Source organism: Nannospalax galili, unplaced genomic scaffold, assembly GCF_000622305.1.
Source record: "Nannospalax galili isolate Female #2095 unplaced genomic scaffold, S.galili_v1.0 scaffold113, whole genome shotgun sequence".
NCBI classification, from domain to species: Eukaryota; Metazoa; Chordata; class Mammalia; order Rodentia; family Spalacidae; genus Nannospalax; species Nannospalax galili.
Genome location: NW_008335444.1, coordinates 5,819,699 through 5,834,601, shown reverse-complemented (window position 1 = coordinate 5,834,601; position 14,903 = coordinate 5,819,699). Strand labels below are relative to the sequence as shown.

The window sequence follows — 14,903 nt, the reverse complement described above, 5'->3', positions numbered from 1 at the left end:
GCCAGCTGAGACAACAGGAAGACCCTGTTTCAAAAAGACCCACCCCCAAAAAACAAAAACAAAACCAAAACCTTACCAAACCAAAACAAAACAAAAAACCCCAAAAAAACAAAGAAACAGGTAAACAGAATCTGTGGTGGGAGGAATGAATCAATGATTATCCAGACTTGGTATTGATGAAGCACTTGGGGGTAGAGGGGCAGGGGAAAACTTTTGAGGTGATGGCAATGTTGTGCTTCTTGATTGGGGTGGCAGTAAAGTGGATGTACACTTACTAAAAATTCATTAATTGTTGTATGCTTGGAACTGCACCTGATGCAATGAAGTGCTTTCAGGAAACCCAAATGGGACTAGGATGTGCTACCTTCTGCCAACCTAAAGATGGACCAAATAAAGGAACTGAGGCTAGACTTTCCAGAAGCCTCTTTCTAGGTAAGCCCTTTACCCCTAAGCAAAACTCCCAACCTACAGGAGCCTCTGGACGGTCAGAAAGGGACCTGGGTGTCTTCCCTTCCTGCAGGTAGAAGAAGGGCCTCTGTCCAGCTCTCTGCTAAACACACACCTTCTGTTTGGGGAAGCCCAGGTGCAGGCAATAGGTGAGTTTACCTTTCCTACCTGTGTTGGATGAAGAGGAGAAATTCAAAGGTAGAAGAGTACATCCCCAGGTAGCTGACATCTCACCTAGCCACACCTAGAACTGCTGTGGATGGAACTCCTACCCTGCTTCCCATAGGCCCTGCCACCAGGGGCCTTGCAAGCTGCCTGGGGAGTTTTACTGGGAAGTGTGTTAGAAGCATCAGGGGAGAGGAGGTCAGGCAGCTGGGGTACTGGAAAGCCTGAGAGGAGGCCTGTGCCTCTGCATTTTCTATTCCTGAAAGAGGCAGGTTCTCCTTTCCCTCTGGCTTCCTGCTGGTGTACCCAGTACTCCAACTGCAGAAATTTCAACTCTGTCATGCATCTCTGTTTGTCCAGTGTCACTGCTGGGTGGGGTGTGGCCATTTTGCAAACACTGGAAATGCTTAGAACATTCCAACCCCTGGGCTAGATACAGAGATCAGTCTTGCCTTCACAGCCTCCCAGTCAGTCTGGTTGAAGGGTACATATAAATAAATGGGCTAATGAAATAGAGACAAGAATGAAATGGAGAAATGAAAAGACACTGGCTCCTGGAGGGACTGCCCCAACCCAGAAAGGAGACTGGGGAGGCAGGGGGCCCAAGACACATCCTAGAAGACAAAGTTAAACTCAGCCTGGCTAAATGCAGCCATAGCAAGCATAGGAAGAAATGTTCCAGACTAATGCAAAAGCAAGTGCAAAGGTCCAGAGATGAGAGGAAGGCCGGTCTAGTTAAGGTTTGAGGTGTGTACAGTGTGACTGTGACGGTGAGTGAAGCGATGAATGGGTTGGGTGAGGTTGGACTTGCCCCCACTTGAGCCTCTAGAGTCTTATAGCCCCGAGTTTATAAGAAATATGGGGAGCCAGAGAGAGGAGGACAATGGGACAGTGTGTGTAATGACCAGTTTTGTCCAGTTAATCAATGACATGAAAAGGGGAGAAGGAAACTGGGTGCACACTGCAATCCCAGCACTTGGGAGGAGGAAGACCCAGGAAGATCAAGAATTCAAAGTCATCCTCAGCTACATAGTGAATTCAAGTGAATTCAAAGCCATCTTGGGCTATATGACACACTATCAAGAACACAAAACAAAGAAGAGAGAGAAAAAGAGAAACTCATAGAATAAAAGACAATTGTGTCAGGGCTGGAGAGATGGCTCAGTGGTTAAGAGCACTGACTACTCTTGCAGAGGACCTGGGTTCGATTCCCAGAACCCACATGGTGGCTAACAACCATCTCTAACTCCAGTTCCCGGGGAATCTGATGCCTTCTTCTGACCTCCTCAGGCATTGCACAACATGGGTGCACTTATACACATGCAGGCAATACACTCATACACATAAAATAAAAATAAATTAATTAAAAAAAAAGACAATCGAGTCAACAACTAAATGCAACGTGTAGACTTAAGGTGGTTTTTGTTCATTTGCTTGCTTGTTTGTTTTGAGGCAAGGTCTTATTCTGCAGCCCTGCCTGGCCTGGAGCTTCCTATGCAGACCAGGCTGGCCCTGTGGCTTCTGCCTCCCAAGTGCTGGGTTTACAGGTCTGTGCCACTGCACTCTGCAGTCAGAGCAGCTTTAAGAAGGCATTTTCAGCTCTTCAGAAACATTTGCATGTGAAGTCTTCATAGCACTGAATGTGAGTGTGCAAGGCATGATAATGCCATGGCACTATGGGAGGAACGTGCTTCCAGCATTTAAGGCAGAGAACTGTGCTGAAATATGTATGGGAGGAAATAACAGGATATGTGGACTTGCTTTAAAATAACTCCAAGAAAAAAAAGAAAATCTCACCCCCACCCCACAATCCCAAGTGTGAGGGGCAATCAGCAAAGTGAGATTGTAAAATGTTCCTAAAGGTTGAAGTTGCCTGATAAGACCATGGGGGTGTCCATACTTTCCTTCCCACTAAGGTGTAAATTGAAGAATATCAATAATGGGGGCTGGAGAGATGGCTCAGAGGGTTAAGAACACCTACTGCTCTTGCAGAGGACCTGGATTTGATTTCCAGCACCCACATAGTAGCTAACAATTGTTAACTCCAGTTCCAGGGATCTGATGCCCTCTTCTGGTTTTTGTGGGCATTGCATGACATGAGTGCACTTACATACATGTAGGCAAACACTCATACACATAGAATAAAAATAAGTAATCTAGGCGTGGTGGTACACACCTTTAATCCCAACACTTGGGAGGGAGAGGCAGGTAGATCTCTGTAGGATCAAGGCAAGCCTGGGACTACAGGGAGACTCTGTCTCAAAACTAAATATTTAAAAAAAATTTATTTTTATTTATTTTACGTGTATGAGTGTATTGCCTGCATGTATGTAAGTGCACCCATGTCATGCATTGCCTACAGAGGTCAGAAGAGGGCATTGGATCCCCTGAAACTGTAGTTGCAGACAGTTGTTAGCCACCATGTGAGTACTGGGAACCAAACCTGGGTCTTCTGCAAGAGCAGTCAGTGCTCTTAACCGCTGAGCCATCCATCTCTCCAGCCTATAAACAAATATTTTAAAAAGAGTATCAGTGATGAAAGTTCTTTTTATAAAGATATCCTCCAGAACAGACACACAGTGGAGCCATGAAGAGATGCTGGACATAGGGAGAAGCAGCTATTGGAGGGAAGGTAATAAACAAACAACCCAGGACTGTGGGATGTGGGCTGCAGGTTGTAAGTGACACCTAGCCAACACTGGCCAGGACCAGCAAGGGCTTGAAAGCAGCTGAAGTGCTGTGGGACTTACTGTGCACTTGAGGAGGGCTGCCAGTCCTAGCTGTGAGCCCCAGAGCCTTTTTACTGCAGAGTGCAATGGCCTCCACATTCTCCTCTGAGATCAAATGGTGCATTTTTCCTGGGTCAGATGGTGGCCTGAGTTTTGTTTCTTGGTGCTTATGAAAGGCTCCTTCCCACTGGTGGGCAGGGGTAGGTTGGCCACTGTCCTTTGCTCACATACCCATAATCCTGGTTATTCAAAGGAAATGTTCACATAAGAAGCTCTTGATGAAGCAAAGAGAGGTTCTCACAGCATGCCTAACCACAGAGCATATCCACAACTTCTGCTGTGGCCTGCAACTGTCGCTTTTCACAGGTGAAAAACAAGTGCCTCCTCTCCAGCCCCGGACATTAGCATAATAATTTGCTAATTATTGTTTTTTTGAGATAGGGTCTTCTTATAGCCCAGGTGAAATTCACTACATAGCTGAGAATGACCTTGAACTTCTTTTTGTAAAAACTTTGTTAATTAATGTAGTGTATGCGGTGAGGGGAAGCTGTGTCTGTGCATGTGTCATAGTGCACATGTGGAAATCAAAGCACAACTTGTAGGAGCCCGTTCTCTCCATCTACCATGTGGGTTCTGGGGGTCAAATTTAAGTCTCCAAGCTTGACAGCAAGTACCTGCTGAGCCATCTCACGGATCCCAACCTTGAACTGATCTTTCCGCTTTCACCTCAGATAGTAAAGGCAGAGCTAACTATCAAACCAAAGCCTGTATTTGTGACCATAGTACATGTCTCCCATTGAACATGGCATGTGCCCAGAGAAGGTGGGAGCATGCACACTCAGCTCAGAGAAGATGGGGCCCCAGGGTCTCTTCAGCTGCTAGCTCCACTCCAACTGACAGGAGAGACGATCTCACTTGGCCCTACTGTTGTTTATGCTGTCTCTACCTGTGGAGGAGCCCTTGGCCCCAGGAGTGTCATAATCAATGTTTGGAGGCAGCCCTGGACATCACAGCTGATGAGAGGGTTATATTTCTGTCCTCAGTGCACAGGACTCTCCCCCAGACTGGCCCAGCTTCACACAGGGAACCATGGGATATAACACTCCCAGGAAGCAGAGAGGCTGCATGACAGGAAAAATTCTGGGCATGGTCACAATTCTGCCTACCTCATAAGCAGCACACTTCATGGTCTCTACCCATGAAGTACCCTGGGATGTCCTTTCTATTTCTTATGTTTAGGCCATTCCTAATCCCCCTCTAAAGCTCCATGAACAAGGCCTGCCTCTCAGATACTCTCCTCTCTGTTCTCACCTCACTGACCAGTATGTACCATGGTGTGATCATGTGGGCCTCCTCCCTGGAGTGGGAACTGCTGGAGGATAGGGACCAGGTCTTGTTATTGTTGTATGTCCAGAGATGAATGCAGCCTAGTGCTGAAGGACTCTTGAGGTGTTTGCCAAGTGAATTAATGAATATGTAAATAAATGAAGTAAATGGCTAGTTTTATGGCCAACCGTGAGCAAATTAAGGCTCTTCTGAGCTTCACTTTGTTCACAGAGCTTGAGAATTCCTTTGTGTTCCATAATCCCTCAAAGGGCTACATACAGATGTAGCTCAGTGGCAGAGCACTTGCTTAGCAAGCGTGAGGCCCTGGATTCAGTTCCCAGTACCAAGAAATGATTTTTTAAAATTCTAGTAAGCATTCCAGTAGGGGAGGTGAAGCAGGCCAGCACCTGCAGAGCGTTCTCCTTGAACACCTGCCCCCTTGGAGCACAGATGGGAGCTGGCAGTCTGGTGATGGATGTGGGATTGGCATGAAAAATTGAGGCCATGGGCTCAATTCTCCCTGCCAGGTGGCTCCAGGGCTGCCGAATGGTGCAGGGCAGCCACTAGGGAATGTTATCGATGGCTTGACACAGTGTTTGCAGGTGTTAGCCTGCCCTCACATGTAATTATAAGGCATAGAATTATACAAAGGGACAGGGCTGGGTCAGAGGAAGAAAGAAATAGTTTGTACCTAGCAGTGACAGTGAATGAGCCAGGGAGAAAGGCCAAGCAACTCATCTCTTCCTGGCACTTCCTGTGATCTGCAGTTGGTAAGACCAGCAGGTGGTCTTGGGGTAAGGCAGTCAGCTTGACATGGCCCTAAGCCTTGGGGTTTGGAACTGAGGGCTCCACAGGGCTTGGGTGGTCCCTTAGGGGCATCTCTCTCTTGGCTTTTTTTCCGGCAAGCCTCATCCCACTTAGCTTTACTGCCTGGTACAGTACCTGTCAGAGTAGGTATTTATTGAATAGAATGAACGTCAATAAATGCATGAATTATATGGTCCATGAGGGCAAGGATGTTTTGTTTTGTTGTGCTTTGAGACATGTCTTATTATATAGCCCAGGCTGACCTTGAATTGGGATCTTCGTGCCTCAGCTGCCCAAGTGCTGGTATTACAGGCATGCATCATGAAGCTCAATGAGAATATTTGTGTCTTTTCATAGCTCTGTTTTATCCTCAGCATGAAGAACAGGTCAGAACAGAGTAGAAACTCAGTATTTGTTGATTGACTAAGTGACTTTGAGGAAAGTGAATGCAAAAGTATGAAACTATGTCAGGAAAAAATAAAACCCCAGATAGAGGGGAAGACTTCGGGTGGGTAAAGGGAAGCTGGGATAGGATTCAGCTCCTTAGAAGCATGGCCATGTATTGGTACTGTCCTTAAGCAATAAGCTTCAATTTCTCCTATCATTTGGGGTGATATTTCTCAAAATGTGGTCCATGAACTCAGCGTACAGAATCTTCTAGAAATCTTGACCTCATCCTGCTTCATCTAAATCTGGAGCTGAGACTGGGAATCTTCATTTTATGGAAAATTCCAGGAAGTAAACATTTATTTATTTATGTATTTACTTATTTATTTTTATGTGTATGGGCATATTGCCTCCATGTATATGAGTGCATCTGTGTTGTGCAATGCCCTCAGAGGTCAGAAGAGGGCATTGGTTTCCTCTGGAACTGGAGTTAGCCACCATGTGGGTGCTGGGAATCAAACCCAGGTCCTCTGCAAGAGCAGCCAGTGCCCTTAATTGCTGAGCCATCCCTCCAGACCCAAAAGTTCCAGGAATATTTGATTTTCATTTAAATCTGGGATCCAGTGAGTTATGGCTTCCTGGAAAGAGATTTCTTGCCCCTCTCTACTATTCTGGGGTAGTTGTAGCAAAGCAGATAGCAGCCACCATTTACTAAGGGCATATGTATATTATGTCAAGTTATCTTGCCATGTGAGATATGGATATCACTATCCAGTTATATCCAAGGAAACCAAGGCTCTGGCAAGTTGCCTTAGGTTACACCAGTGAGAAGGTAGTAGGTTTAGGGCCAAAGTCCAGGCTTAACTATTATACTGTCCTGTCACAGTCTTCTGCTTTCCTGGTGAGTGTTTCCCTTTGTGGCTAACCCCAGTCCCTTGTACTTTCCTCAGAGTCCAGCCCCTTGTCTGGGTCTCAGGGAGAGGAGAGCTGTCATTTCTATCTGCAGTGACCTTGTGCTTCAGTCCTGTTTTGGTGGACATGCATGAGATCAGGGCAGCCTCTCTCTCAGGCGTCTGTTTTTACTGACGACCTCCAGGGAGTCTGTGGGCAGGAGGAGAGGTCCTATAGGCAGCAGCCCTGACCCTATCAACTGGACTCACCACCCCTCACCCCAACTTACATGTCAGCATCTATCACCTGCTTGGCAGATGGGCTGACTGGCAGCATCCCTCCTTGGGCTGTTCCCAGATTGGCTCGGCTGGCTGCCCCTGAGCTACAGCCATCTGTGCCCAAGAGAGACTTAGCATCACAGAAGGGCAGACAGGGCCCTCCTAACCCTTCCAGGTTGTGAAGAGAGAGTTTAAGTCTATGTAGTGCTCACCTCCTGCACCCAGTTCTGGCACCTGAGAATCAGTACCAGACTGGGGCAACTCTAGCTGCCTCTGCTAAAGATTCACCTGGCCAAACATTGCTGGCCCAACCTTGCTTCTAAGCAACCTCTTTCTTCAGCTTTTTCTCTGTCAGTACAGGGCCCCTGGTTTCTCTACATAACAATCAGAGTCCTCAGAAACCCTCCACTGAGGCAGACAGAAGAGGGGGGCAAAGTATAGGACTAAGTCTGCCACTGATTCCATTCAATCCTTCTGGATTTATTTTCATAGCCGATTGAACTCAGTACATTTTTCTTTTCCTTTTTTTGAGATAGACTCTTACTATGTAGCCCAGACTGGCCTTCAATCATGATCCATCTGCCTTAACTGGCTAGGTATTGGGATTACAGGCCTATGCCTTTTTACTGAGGGAAAGGGTGGAACTGGGCTTTCCCTGACTATGAAACCCAAGACCAGAACACACAGAGGTTGAGTCAGGGAATTAGTGTGCTAGGTAGTGGGGGAGGGGTCCCTGCCTTTTCATGCCCTCCCCAAGAACCATACAACAGACAGGGCATATGACACTGAAACAAAAGGGACCCCCCCCACACACAAAAAATTCATTAAGAGAAAAAAGGAAAGAGTGATTCTCTGAGAACCTTAACAGTCCCTGCCTCTGTGGCCTCTATGTGGAGGAGCCTCAAGCATGAGCCCCCAGGGACCCAGAAACTGAGAAGTGCTCTAATTCAACAAATATTTATGTTCAGTCAGTCTGGCCTTTAGGAAGGGAAAATCATCCACTCTTTGCTGCTCTTGCCTGAACCTCCCCATTTTACTAAGAGCAGGGTCCAAAGGTTTTGGAGGACTGAGAGATGGATGTGTGACCTGGATGGGGACGGGTAGACATGCCCAGGAAATCTGGTCACCCCTTTCTGAAAGCATTTGGCTGCACATTTCTCTGGAAAATGAGGAGTTCTGGGATAAAAACTAACAAGAGCAACAAAAAGTTGGACCACTGCATTACAGTGTCTGAGATGCAGGCTGCCCGACTGCTGGAGCACATACCACACCAACTCTCTTGCACCCAGGCTGCTCTCCTCCTCACCCCTCTGGCAGCTGCTGTCACAGTCCTGAAGCCCAAAGCCAGGGAGGTGGCTCCAGCTCTTCTACCACCCAGCTATGGGCTGCCAAGGAAGGACTCAGGAGGCAACAGTAGAGGCCTAGGTGGGGCCTAGCTCTGGGGAAAGGGAGGGAAGCACACAGGGGTCCAGGCTAGAAGCTGGGTGTCTGCTGCCTCTGCAGCCTTTGTTGCCTCCCTACTTATTTTCAGCACTCGGGGCACCTTCAGTATGCCCCATCCAGAGTGAGATGCCCTCTTTATTTTTTCCTTTCTCCAAAAAAAAAGGCGGGGGGGGGGCTTTTTCATCCACTCATTTCCAGTATCCCAGCTCAAAGACTGAGGCCCATGGATTATCAGGGCTGAAAGGAAGTTAAGAGACCATCTCATCTAGTCCTTTTGTCAGCAAGGAGAGGCAAGGCAACTTACTCAAGGTCACTCAGCTGGGGCAGAGCTGGTTTTAGAGTGTGAGATCAGCAATGGGGCAAGAAGGGATGGGAAGGAACATGCTGAGGGAAACCCAGCCAGAGGGCTCTCAACAGGGGCCAGCAGCTTCCTCCTGACTCACTAATGAAGTCATCTACTAGCTATTGAGGGCATCCAAGGAGGAGATACAGTATTGGCATCACATGTCCCTCTACCTAATGCACTCCTTCCCTGGCCCCTTGGGAACCCTCTGCCCTCACCTCCTGGAAGTCCTTCCTTAAGTACTAGATCCAACTTGGCCTCCAGGGCTCACCAAGGACCATAAGGGATCCTCTTCTGTTCTGGCTTCACTCTTTCCAGATGAAGCTACCAATCTCAGGAAAAGAGGGAGGACTCACAGCAAGAGCACGTCACATCCTTTACCCTGAGGACCAGATGCCAGAGCCAGCTTACCCAGCGACAGTGTGAGGGAGAAGGAGGAAGCCATGGTGACAGTTTCTAGTGGAAGAGCTGCTTGCCTGCTACCTACCTGTGGCTACCATCCTTGCTAGCCCCAGAAGCCAGGAATAGCTCTGTCCAGGGTCCTGACTCTTCCTCCCTGGGAAGCAGCCTCCAGCTTGGGGGGTGGGAGCTCCTCTTCTGAAGGCTGCCCCTGGGCCTCTTCTTGTGGGCAGCCATAAAGAACTTAGTGAATGCGATTCTTGTATGGTTGTGTTTGAACATCCCACCTGAGTTTGGACCCACTAAAAAGGCTTCTGCACCACTTGCAGTGAGGAAGGTGACCCAGCCTCGGTTTGGACGATGGAAGTCAGGCAATTGGCTCATACTTGAAGTGTGTTAGATTTCTTTCCATATCCCATTTTAGGAAGGATACAGAAGATTCTGGCTAAGATGGTGGAAGGATGGAAAACTCTGAACAAGAAGAGAAAGAAAGACTTTGGAAGCCACTTAGCTGCCTCCTGAGAGCTGGAGAGAGGCCATGTCTCATGACCACATGTGTGGCAGTGGAGGGTCACAGGGAAGCATTTTAGTTCAGGAGGAGGAAGGTCACTCTAACTCATAATGAGGTCCAAACAGTTGGAAAAGTCACTTTGTGGTACAGAGGGTTGCTGATTACTGGAATGTTCCAGGAGAGGCTTGTTAAAGAGGTTACACTGGGGACAGCTAAATGGAAGAGCAAAGAGAATTGACATGTATGTCCTGGCTATGGCACTGTGCTGGGCCCTCTGCATATATGTGGAGTATCTGATGTTTAATATGCTCCTCAGCTCATTGAAGCTTCACACACTTTTTCCAAATGTCTTATTTCCTACTCTTTTTTAAGTGCTGGGGATCGAACCACTTGACTTCTGAACCATATTGCCAGCCCTATTTCCTGCTTTTATAGATTGCAAAATGAACCTTAGAGCAGTTGAAGACATGTTGTCCGCTTGTAAAGCAATACCTGGGGCTCAGACCTAGGCCAGTTTGATCCCACTGTGTTCTTGGTCATCTGTACTTGGTGATATGTCTCAGGGTCACAGGATCCTGGGGCACAGTTGGAGGAGCCTGGGGCCCATACAGACTCACCCCTCCTACTCTGGGTCTACAAGAGCTGCACAACCAAGGAGAAGGGGAGCCAAAGCCCTGGAGACTCCGAGGGATTTCGGTTTGCCAGCCTCTGAGCTGTCCTTGACCAGGCTGATGCTCCCTGACTGACATTCTGAATGGGATGTGGGAGTGCATGCATGTGTAAGTGTGTGCAAGTATGTGAATAAGTATGAGTGCTTACATGTATGTATCTGTGTGTACTCAGTGTGTAAATGTATACACACTGGTATGTATGTGTATATGTGCATACAGGTCTATCCATGTATGTGTGTGTATATGGGCAAGTATCCCAAAGCCCACTTTTCTTCCCAGAGCAGAACTGCATCCTAGCACCAATGATGATACTAGCCAGGTGCCTTCTACCCTCTCCTCTGCCTTTTAAGGGCTGCTGCAGCTGCTGCCTTGGCCCTCCACAGCCCTGGTAAGACCATGCTCTACCCCAAGACCTTTAGCTCCTTCGGTTGGGATCTCAAGTATGAGTTTGGCATGGCATGGGTGGCATGGGTTTGGGTAAAATATAATCAGAGACAGCCCCTTTGCCCTGAGGACTAGAGGGCCTCTGTACAATTCCACACAAACTTGTCCTTTCCCCATCATAGGCATCCATGTGCTTGTGTCCTGTTCTTCCTGTCCCTGTCATCCAGCCACAAGCCAGTACCTTAGGCATTCTCTTATTTTTATGTTTAAATTTTATTTAATTTTATTGTATGTGTATGATTGTTTTGCCTGCCCATGTAAGTGCACCCATGTCATGCAATACCCACAGAGACCAGAAGAGGGCATCAGATCCCCTGGAACTGGAGTTATGGAAAGATGGTTGTTAGCTGCCATGTGAGTGCTGGGAACTGAACCCAGGTCCTCTGCAAGAGCAGCTAGTGCTCTTACCCACTGAGCCATCTCTCCAGCACCTTAGGAGTTATTATTCTTAATGCTCACCTGGTCTAGCCGTTAGCATCTCTTGTTGAATTAAGCAGAATCTGACTACTCTTCATAGAATGTACTTCCCTTCCCTGCTGTGCAGTTAATTTTCTGTTCAGTCTTCAAAACAGTTCAAATGCTACTTCCTCCAAGCTCCAGGAAGCCATGCTTGATTTCCCAGAGAAATCCAAGTGCCTGTGTTATAGAGCATTGTCCCTTATTTATATCATTGGTTGTATCACAGATCTGATGAGCACATGTGTGTGTGGTCAGTGACTGTCATCTCTGCAAGTCAACCAAGCACCCCATGAAAACATGACCTCATTTGCTTTTGCTCTTACCAACTCCTCAGCTAAGAACAGCATCTGACCTGGGAAGCAGGCAGTGAACAGTAGGCCAATAGATGGAGGAATTGGCAGATGTGTCAAAATGAGTTTTGTGGACAGAAGCAGGTGGTACTCTGGTACCAAGAGTCTAGCCACAAAGGCTGGCTTGAGTGCAGGCTGCGGTGGCCATCCTCTGCACAACAGAAAGCTGGTCCATCAGTCAGGGAATGCAGGCAGCAGTGAAGCCATGGAGAAGGCGCCTTTTGGGGTCATGTGACTGAAAATATTAGTCCTTGGGAGCAATTAGTTAAGTTAATTAGCTCATCCATTTAAGCAGCAGCTAAAGCAATGGGGCCTGAAGACCATTTTGGGAAAGACACTCAATTATTTGTACCAATGTCACCCTAATTTCCCAGTAAGCTTTGTTGTGGCTGGGCAAGAGAAGGACTTGAACACTCAATTAAGTTCCCCTTTCGGGGCCTGGGGTAGGAAGATGGTGGCAAAAAGCAGGCTGTCAGTGCCCCAAAGCCCCAGTGGCCGTCTTACCACTGTGCACTGACCCTTTTGATAAAGACACAGGATTACAGGTCAAAATGTGACCCAGAAAGAATGACTTAGTCAAGGTCACCCAACAAGTCAGTGCCAGTGACATGCTAGAGTCCAGGTCCCAGACTCTCAGCCCAGGACCTCCACTTCATTGCCAGGATCGTTGTGGTGACAGGGCAGCACATCACAACTCACCTAGAACAGCATCCAGAACTGAGGCCTCATCTGCATTTTGGGACTCTAGCACCCATTGTCTATATCCCTATTTTGGCCAGTGTTTGTTTGAAGTAGAATTGGACATATTCTAATTCCCTATTCCCAGTCTCTGAGAACAGAGGAGTACACAAATCCCTGTCTTTCTCAACACAAAGTCAACACTCAAAGGCAAAGTTTTTACCATGTGCCTAGATTGTGCTGGGATGGGGTAACTGCAAAGAACCCATAATGCATAGTAAAACCGTTGGTGATTGGTGCAAGACAGTGTGGAAGGAAATTCCTGAGGCCTGGGGACAAGGAGTGAGGAGCTCCAACAGTTTACTCTGTGAATCAGGAATCCTTACAGGGAAGTGGGCAGAGTCAGGATGCAGATGCACTAGGAAGTAGGGGATACTGCTGGGGCCAGAGGCATGGGAGTTGAGTGATCAGGTGGTGCCATAGGGAAAGGCCTTGATGGTCAGAAGTAGCATGTTGGCTGGGTGTAGCTAGAAAAGAGTGATGGTCAGCTAGGAAAATGCCATTGAGATTTAAACCATACATGCAAAGAGACAGGAAATTCTGCAGTGGGGAGCGGCAGATTTCCATGGGTTACCAAGTTGAGGGCTTGCACTGTTGGTTTAAGAATAAATCAGAACTTAAAGGGAGGAGTGGCAGAAGGACAATCAAGTACTTCAAAGACCAACGGGAGCCCTAGGCACTGGGCCTTATTATGGGTTTTCTTAGTAAATTGGGGAAGGATATTCCCAGGAAAAGGAAACCAGAGCTCGGAGTGTGTAAGTCATCAATCAGTTAACACAAGGCCCATGATTCACTGCAGGTCTAACTGAAGCCACTGCCCTTCCATCCAGCTCTCATCCTTGGCTACTGAGAGAGACACTAATGCCTGGGTCCCCCCCCCCAGGTGAACAGAATCAGAATTTTCAGGAGACCAGCCTGGCATCTTTCTCTAAGCTCCCTGAATAGTGAGGAGACACCCATCGCCCCATAACCACCTGACTCCTACTTGGGCTTCAAGGATCCAGCTGTTCCAACAAAGGGGATCAGTTCCCGTCATCATGTACTGAAGCCATCACTAAAGATGCAGGAGGCAGGGAAGGCAAGTGGACACATTAAAGTTGGTCAGGACAGTGATGGAGCTCAGTTCTGCCGAAGGTGAATCAAGGACAAGGCCGAGTCCAGCTGTCTCTTGAAAACAAGAGAATGTTTGGACACTGGCAGAAAACCGCCTCGCAGTCAAGGGCAGAACATGGCCTTGGGAGAGTAAGAATGATAGTGGATGGGCTTGTGTTTTCCTTTCTCACGGACTGGAGCTCTGGGAAAGGGTTTGGTTTGTAACAGAAAAGAAAAACACCCTTTACTTTGAACTTCGTTTGATTTATATTTTGTATGCTATATTCTTTCTTGGCTGACCTTGCTCATTAGGTATAAATAGCCATTCTTAGAATTAAACTTGGCTTTCTCCACCTGAGAGTCTGATCCTTTGCCTTCTACAATTCCATGTCCACCAGCAGACCTGAGTCTCTTCAGGACAGCCTCCTGAAGGAAGGCCAGGGCCACGCATTTAAAGGGAGACATGAATGTGAGAAGCCTGGCGGGGGGGGGGGCTTACAGGACCTCAGAGACAGAGACTTAACAACACTTTCCTGTCACCCTATGTATGCACAGTCCTAGGACTTCCTATTTTATCATCACCACAGCCTGGGACACATGCTTACTTCCCTGCAGAGCCAGTCAAGACAAAGAGGTAGAACAGTCTCTCAGCAGATGCATACCTGGCTTCTTGGCCCCTTTCTTCTGAGGGAACAACGTTTTAACAGCCATGGTGGATACCATTTCAGACTTGTATGTGCCTTTCTTAATATACCTCAACGTTCCAATTTTGAAAAATGGGTAGAATAATATTTGATTTGAAATTGATACCCAAAAATTTTAGGATAGAGATGTTCGTGACTCCCTATAACATGAATGTGCTAAGGTGGACAGAGACCTAGCCAGAACTTGAACTCAGCAGTCTAAGAGGGAATCCAGTCAAGGTCATGAATTTTTCTCTAGGATTCCAAAGGCACATCTCCTGTCCAGAATTTCTTTTTGAATCTTACATCTGCATGCCTAGGTACTGGCAGAATGTTTCCCCTGAATGCAGTCCAGGCTCCTAAACTGTGCATGTCCCAAACTAAACTTACAGCCTTCCTGCCCTATTGGTTACCAACTCCACCACCCCATAGTGACCACTCCAAAGACCTGGAAGTTTCCTTGGACTCCTGTCTCTCCCTAACCCCCTAATGCAGTTCCTTATGCAGTGGGGAATCTTCTAGGTGTGCAAACCCTGCCTTTCCACTCACACTGCCTCTCCATGGACCACCTGCATTATCTTTCCCTTATCTACACAGTACCTCCCCCTTGTCTCTCTGGGGCTCCTTGGCTGCCCCCCAAGCCCAGCCCTGCTGTAAGTCTTCCACAATGCCCCATTGCCCACAGCCTGACCTCAAAGGCCCTTTGAGTTCAGGCCCCTGATGCTGCCCGGGCCCAATTC

The 14,903-nt window shown here is 47.7% G+C and overlaps 1 protein-coding gene across 4 annotated transcripts in view; it reads left to right on the top strand.

Moving 5' to 3' along the window:
- The window catches only part of Syt2 (synaptotagmin 2), a 127,648-nt gene that overhangs the window by 47,107 nt on the left and 65,638 nt on the right, over positions 1-14,903 (top strand). The window contains exons 1-2 of one of the 4 annotated variants that reach the window (XM_008830326.1): positions 386-432; positions 521-596. The exons of 2 other annotated variants lie outside the window; for them this stretch is intronic. The gene's annotated coding sequence lies outside the window, so the exon portion shown is untranslated. Of the gene's footprint in view, positions 1-385; positions 433-507; positions 597-14,903 lie in introns of those variants that run through there. One more of the 4 variants, XM_008830328.2, reaches the window with a different exon arrangement.